The sequence below is a fragment of the Neophocaena asiaeorientalis genome, unplaced genomic scaffold (assembly GCF_003031525.2).
Source record: "Neophocaena asiaeorientalis asiaeorientalis breed wild unplaced genomic scaffold, Neophocaena_asiaeorientalis_V1.1 scaffold54, whole genome shotgun sequence".
NCBI classification, from domain to species: domain Eukaryota; kingdom Metazoa; phylum Chordata; class Mammalia; order Artiodactyla; family Phocoenidae; genus Neophocaena; species Neophocaena asiaeorientalis.
This window is the reverse complement of record NW_020174938.1, coordinates 4369768-4377190: the sequence shown is the minus strand read 5'-3', so window position 1 is coordinate 4377190 and position 7423 is coordinate 4369768. Positions and strand designations below refer to the sequence as shown.

The 7423-nt window shown below is 45.3% G+C and overlaps 1 pseudogene; it reads left to right on the top strand.

The window, feature by feature from the left end:
* The first annotated feature begins 1687 nt into the window (after positions 1 to 1687).
* LOC112410916 (protein transport protein Sec61 subunit beta-like) lies at positions 1688 to 5496 on the top strand (annotated as a pseudogene).
* Positions 5497 to 7423: the final 1927 nt, after the last annotated feature.

Sequence of the window (7423 nt, the reverse complement as noted above, 5' to 3'; positions counted from 1 at the left end):
TTACACCCACTAAGAAAACTAATCAGGCTGAACAAATTGGAAGCGTATAGAAAATTTATCTTATTTAGTACTGTGGTCCTGGGCGTATTTCCCTTTCAAAGCAAGCATTTGCTTTGAAATTCATAGCAACTGAGTTTCTCCCGTGAGCCCTTTAACCCAAAAATCTGCTAATTTGGTGATGATTTGCAGCTTTTGGAAGCAGTATCACCAGCTCAGTCTTGCACACTCCGTTAGGTTCCCACTACCCTTGAGCTTTCAGAAGTTCTATTTGGCCTTTTTAGGTGACCTTCTCTTTCTGGAGAGCCCCAGCCATCATTTCCCCCAAAGCACCCTATCTCTCCTTATCTATCTCTCCTAATCCTTACGTAACTCATGCAATAAGCCGCAGGACAGAGGCCCAGATTCCTGGGCCCACCAAGCAAAGACAGACCAGAGAGGCCAAGCATATGGCTGGTTTCCATCCAGCACCCACTCTTTCCCTCTCGCCACTTGCCTTTGCTTCTTGTCCCAAGGGAGGGTTTCCTTTATGCAACTGCTCTCAGATGTTGCTGTACAAGCCAGTTATTTGAAGGATTCTTTGGAGGAAGCTTTCTTTACCTGCTGGAGGACAGAGCAAGATCGATGGGTGGAAGAGCAGAAAGGCTGATTTCAGCTCAGATTGTGGGAAAACCTTCTAGCCATCCAGGCTGCCCAGCGCAACAGAGGTATGGTGTCCTAATGAGTGAGCTCTCCAGCCTAAAAGGGATTTCTCCACCAAGTGGGAGGTGAGCATCCTGAGTCCTTCCAACTCAGGATTCTCACGACTGGGCTGGGGCAGTGACGGCTTTGTCTCTTTGACATCCAGCAGTGTCCTGTGGCTCCTAAATGTCACCTAAAAGTTCTTTAAAGGGACAGTGGTCCTCTCATGAGAACGGCCATCCTGCCAGTTGTGGAATTGGATAGGAGCAAATAAATCAACCCCATGTCTTCAGGAGAAAGAAGTACTGAAACTAGGGGTCTTTTTTCTCTTGCAACAAATAGTTGAGTTAATCTTGGAATTCATTTATGTCTGGAAAGCCTATAAATTGCTAGATGAGGGGTTTTATCAGCTTGACTTGGAAATCCAATTTTTACTAATCTCCTTGTTTCTTATATCAATGTCTAAATGCCTTTGTTCTTAGCACAACACACATGATAATGTCCTTTAGTATTTTCAGTGACAATGTTCCTTTCTCCCTCCAGAGATGCCTCTTTCTCATTTTCTTGTCCCCTTATCTCATCCTCTCCTTCCCATGACCCACCATTTCCTTCTCAGTCCTCTGCCTTGTCCCTTAACTGACTATGATACAGAAATGAAATTTACATTTTAATACAGCTTTTTTTTTTCTGTGTACCAGATTGCCTCAGTCCCTGCTCTGAATTTTGAAATTAGATAAATTAAAGCTGTTCTGTTTTTCTCACAAAAAAATCAACAAAACTGCAAACAGAAATAGTTTGCTTTTTTTTTTTACTATCACTTATTAGAAAAGGAAAGTGTGCCCCTTGCAGCCTAGGCAAAAGCCATTCAGTGCAGCCCATTCTCCCCATCTCACGTAGACTCGCCTCTCTCCCCTTAGAAAAGGAACAGCATAAGAAATAGGGCATTTAAAAAAAAAAAAAAAAAAAAAAAAAAAAAAAAAAAAAAAAATCTTGTAAACTTGGCCACTAGATGGCGTCAGTTCATTTCATTAACGGCGTGTACAGTGCCCCCTGCTTGCGAGCTGGTGGGGAAGCCAGATGAGCAGGGCCAGTGCCCGCCCTAGAGGAGCTGCAGTGTGACAGAAGCGCTCAGAACTGTCCCCATCTGTCCCGTTGCCTTAATTCTCTGACCCAGGGCTCTTGGAGTGTGTATCGTTTACTCACCCTCAAAGTGTTTAGCATTCAACACTCTTTCCTTTAAAAAGAATGACCTTCCAGAGGGATGAAAATGAGGGACACTGGCTTCATTTCTTTTTGTCAAGCTGTGTGGCAGGGAGAGAAACCCAGACGTTACTAGTAACTTTCTAAACCAGTGGCTCTCTTTTTCTTTAATATAGCCACTTTAGAATTTAAATATCTGCTTTCTAATATCAAAGACACAAATATAAGTGGTAAAAAGAAACATGACTTCCCTTGAAACAGGCTGAATAGTCAAACCTGAGGGACCCTCTATCAGCCTGGCAGGTGGAGGCCAACATTTGATCCTGCCATATGAAACACTCTTTACGTGGCTTAGATGGGAAATTAGACACCTTCCTGATGAAATTGGTGGATGCCAAGAAACTGGAGAGGTAACACTTGAATGACACGTTCTAGTACCAAAAAAGTCTGGGAGACTAGAACGAAACCTGGGATCTTCAAAATTCACCAGGAAGCAACATAAAGTCCCACCTTTGGATTAAAACAAAAAACAATGCAAGTACAAGGTGGGGGAGATGCAAGAGTTTCAGTGGATGAAGTTCAATGTGAGTCAAGAAAGTGGGATGGAACTACCCCCGAACACACACACACACACCACACACACCACACACACCACACACACACACACCACACGACATTTAGGCTACATAAGGAGAAAATGTTGGTGAACCGTATTTGTGATTGTTGGAAACTTTAAAAAGAATATTGGTAACGTACAACATTCAGATGAGCACGCCCAATCCTGATGAGGGGCGCAGGCTCTGAGAAGCAGTGGAAAGGACTTCATGAGAATGTTTAGCCCGGAGGAGAGCCATCCTAGGACCAGAAGGTAAAAGCTGCAGGGAGACACATTTTACTTCTTACAGAAGAACCACCTTTCTACAAGTGAGAGCCTTCAGAAGGTAGAGCGCTCTGTGGTTGGTGGTGACTGACCCATCCCTGGAGGTCTCAGCAGAGGCTTAATGGCCATTTGTCATGGATGCTGAAGGGAGGATTCGAGCACACAGCTGGGGCAACAGGACTTTTAAGATTCTCTCCAATCTGGACTTTGGTGACTCTGTAAGTAGAACAGCTTCTAGTGATTCCCCTGGTCTGGGATGGCAAGTACACGTACTTCCCATTTCTACCGTTTTGAACCCAGTGGCGCACCCCTCTCCAGGGCTGAACGTGGCCTCATACCTCGGAGAACCACTAGCCAATTGGTCAGAGTTGCCCTGTCTGGTCCTGCTTCATAGATGAGTAACCAATTGTCCCGATGGCTAGTTCCCTGCCCAGGGTCACACACCTTGATGGGGGCAGAACCTCGACTAGACTAGCACCCTTTGAATACCATCTCACTTTCTCAACTCACTTTGCTTTCTTGCGCCTTTGCTGGAGCTACGTCATTCTCTCCCCTCTCAACCACACTCCTGGTTCTTTCTATTCGGTGTAACAGTGGGAGACTGCCATCTTGCTGAGGAAAAGTGACCCCCACAGGGTGGGCTCTAGCCAGCTTTCTTAGCATCTTCCAGACGTTGAGCCCCTTGCCTCAGTGAGAGAGAAGCCATTCTGTTACATAATTTCCACCTTGACCCCCAGATCCCCACCATTCAGTTTGACGGAAGGATATACTTTGTTATAACTTATTATTTTGTCCTTTGTAAATACAAGATGTTTATAGGAAATGTGTATTCTGAACTCTACCGGCAGAATGAGTCACTACACCAAAATAGTTCTATTATTTAGAATATGTTAATTTTAAAGGGACCTAATAGGTATTTATTTACATATTCGATCCACATTTGTGTAAAATCATTTGATACTACTAACCCAGCTTCCCGGAAAGTTGCTGCACGTGATGTCTTATTCCAAGTCCATAGTTACAATTTAGCATACTGATTAGCCAAATTCCTGGGTTTTAAGATCGAATATAAACGACTCTGCATTTCGACTCATTCAGGGGTTTTTACCCCTTGGATTATACCTGAAACAGGTCTCTCTGGATTGCCACCTTTCCACCTTGAATATCATATTTGCTCATGTAATCTGCCATCTCCTCATCCTCAAACATTTGAAGAAGGAATTGGGAGGGTCTTTTTCATCCCTTCTCTTTGTCTTGCCTCGTTCCTTAGAATCACCAGCAGGAAGTTGTTCGGGAGGCTGGCTTAGAGCTGTGACGGAGGCAGGGTCCCCTGGCAAGGGCAGGGAGGGGTGTAAGGGAGGTGATGCCTTCACTGCTCTGACCACGCCTCCAGGGCCCCCGCTGGACACTGCTGGGTGGGAGCTCTGGGTTGTCAACTGCACAGCCAGGAGCAAGGAACCCACAGAATACCCCATCCTCCCCAAGTCACCCGTACAGTGTCAATTATTGCTTAAAGAGGCGGAGGCGAATTATATGAGTAAATAATCTTTTCAGCAAAAATGACAACTATTTTTGTGTATGACTAATTTATTTTTATTATTGTAAAAATACAATAAACTGGTTTTAAAAAGGCAGCTTTGTTAACACGTCTGTGCTTTCTCGGGCCTTATTCCATTTCTACTCACGTCGCTTCGCACAGCCCTCTAAAAAGAAGAGCTGAGCCCTTTAGAGATCGGTTGGTCTGTGGGACTTTGGCTCTGGGGGGGACCCCTAAGAAGACAGGGAGTGCAGGACATCAGTCTGCTGGTACACTGGTCCTCAACCTCGGCTGAGGAGCTTAAGGTAAAATATTCCGGCGTGTGCACTTCTACAGGATTTCTGTTTTGTTTTGTTTTGTTTTACAGGATTGCACTTTTACAGGTATTTCTTTAAACCTCCCCCAGGAGGCAGAAAGTGTTGGGACCCACTGCGCTGATTCGTGCGGCTCCGTCTCTCAACCGGAATACAACTTCTTCCAACTCTCCTCGGGCTGACTTCACCTTGGGCTCGAGCTTAGCAGAGTGTTTGACAAAATCTTTCGGGTTATCTTGATGCCTAATAACGTGAAATATGACTTAGGTCATAAAGCCCATTGCAAGTCACCCTGGATGAGAGAGTCTCTAGTGGAGTGCCTACAGGCTCTGTCCTTGACGCTGGCTGCCCTGCAGCAGCAGCATCAGTAACTCTCAGAAAATTATTATTACGCCTCAGATGTGCTTCCCATCCCTCCCATCCACCTTTTCTGCCTGGAAAATCTTCATTTACTCTTTTTTTTTTATTGCGGTAAAATTCACTTAACAAAATTCACTGTTTTCATCATTTTAAAGTGTGAACCTGCAGCAGTCTCTCCGGCCGCTGGGCTCCACCGCTTCCCCGCTGTCCACTTCAGCTTCCTGCCGCCCTCCCGTCTTCTGCCTGCCCGTCCGACCCCCAGTGGCACTCACGTGGTCTCCTCAGGGCGCTCTCCCAGCAGAGCGGTGGCCGCCCGGGCGGCGAGATCCACGGTCTGGCAGAGGAAAACCACCAGCTGCGGAGAGAAGCGCAGGCCGCGGGACCCCAGCCGGCACTGGGGGGATGTGGCGATTCTAAACAGAGGATTCACCGGGGCTCAAGGTTGGCCCGGCCCCAGTATTGGTTTTGAGTCTTCTGTTCATCGCTTCTGTATGTTGCACGTTTGGGGCAAGTACACTCGTTCATAGCTTCAGCTACATCCATCTATCTGTCATCTGAAGAAGAAAGGAAAAAACCCCAACATATCTTGGACCAAAAGCACGGTGATTTTCTGTTCACGAGAAAGGAAGTTTTCTGTAAGCTAACTGTTTTACAGGGAACTTAATGAGAATTGATTTTAAGGAATCAATTTTTTTTCTATGGCTCATAAACTTTTTAATTCATAAAAAAGTGTGAAATTCAGTGGTATTTAGTACGGTGTTGTGCAACCATTGCCAGAACATTTTCGTTACCCCCAAATTCCATTTATTCTTCAACACCCAAATCAGAAGGCTACTATGTGCCAGACACTGGGCTGAGAACCCTCACACATGCTGTCTCATTAAATCTTCACAGCAGACCTAGGGAGTTGGAATGTTGTCCCCTTCTAGAAACGAGAACGTTGAGACTCAGAGAGGTTTCGTGTCCAGCTAACACTTGGTGGCACTAGGATTCTACTGTCAGCTTCCCCTAGAGGCCGGCCTGTGTCTTTCCCATGTCCATCTCCCCAGGGCCTGGCGTGTCACATGGTCTCAGCATATATTAGTTCCAGTCTCTCTCTCCACATTGATTCCAATCAATGACATTAATTGCCCAGGGACTGGATGGGGTGTTTGGCTGTTGATGAGAAGGTGCAGTGCTGTTTAGTTTACCCATGCTCAGCACGACAGTGTGAGCGGAGGCTGCATTTGAAGATGTACAGCTGCCCCTGAGAGGGAGGCCACAAGCCCCTGTTCAGGGGTCAGACCCAAGCTGGACCCCTCGGTCTCCAGTTCTGGGAATGACACATCGTATTTAGTCAGTTGGCCACCAGGAAAGAGCCCAGAGGATCAGGATGGTGACTGGGATGGTGACTGGGATGGGGGAGGGAGGATCTGGTGGGGTAACTGTCTTCAGCCATCTCCAGACATCTCTAGGGACAGACAACAAGATCTACTTCCAGCAGATCAGAAAGAGAAGGGCCCGCGAGTCAGACTTGGTTCAAAATAACACGTTCCTGTAATAGACTCAGCAACAGTGACCCTCAAATAAAGAGTGATCAACGATATCGCTTATATGCAGAATCTTAAAAAAAAAAAAAAAGATACAAATGAACCTATTTACACAACAGAAACAGAGACTTAGAGAATGAATTTATGGTCACCGGGGGGAAGAGTGGGGGGAGGGATAGACTGGGAGTTTGGGATTGACATGTACACACTGCTATGTTTAAAATGGATAACCAACAAGGACCTATGTTAAAAAAATTTTTTAATTAAATAAATGAGTAAATAAATAAGAGTGATCAGGAACATTTGGGCAGAGGGAAAATTTGAACATGGCCTGTACTTAAGATGACACAACTGAATCCACGTAAAACTTCTTGGATGTGAAGGCGGGGTTTGGTCGGGCAGGAGTACACACTGTGGCAGTCCTAGGGATGAAGGTCACAAGGTCTGCAATTTACTTTCACATGGGTCATCAGTAAAATTGTGTGTGTGTGCACGTGTATGTGGAGAGAGAGAAAGAATACGTGCAAATAAGGTAAAATGCACTTTGCTGAATATTGGTGAATATATAGTGAAGGGTATGTAGTGTTCGTTATATTATTCTTCTCTGAGGTTTGAGATTTTCTAAAGTAAAAGGTTGGAGGGAATAAAGTACAAAAACAGGACAGGGAAAGGGAAACTAATATTTTTGGCAGCAGCCAGAGCCAGTCCTGGGTGATGCTTATCATCGCTGAGGCTGGGAAAACCTAACTTATTGAGCACCTACTACGTGCCAGGTGTCCTCCAGGTCCTTTTACATCATTTAACCTTCAAGACAACACCTTCAAAGCAAACACTTCATTTAGTGGCCATTTTATGGATAAATAAATTGAGATGCAAAGAGAATACAGCTGGGAAAACCAGGTCTCAGCCAGATGAGGAAATATTT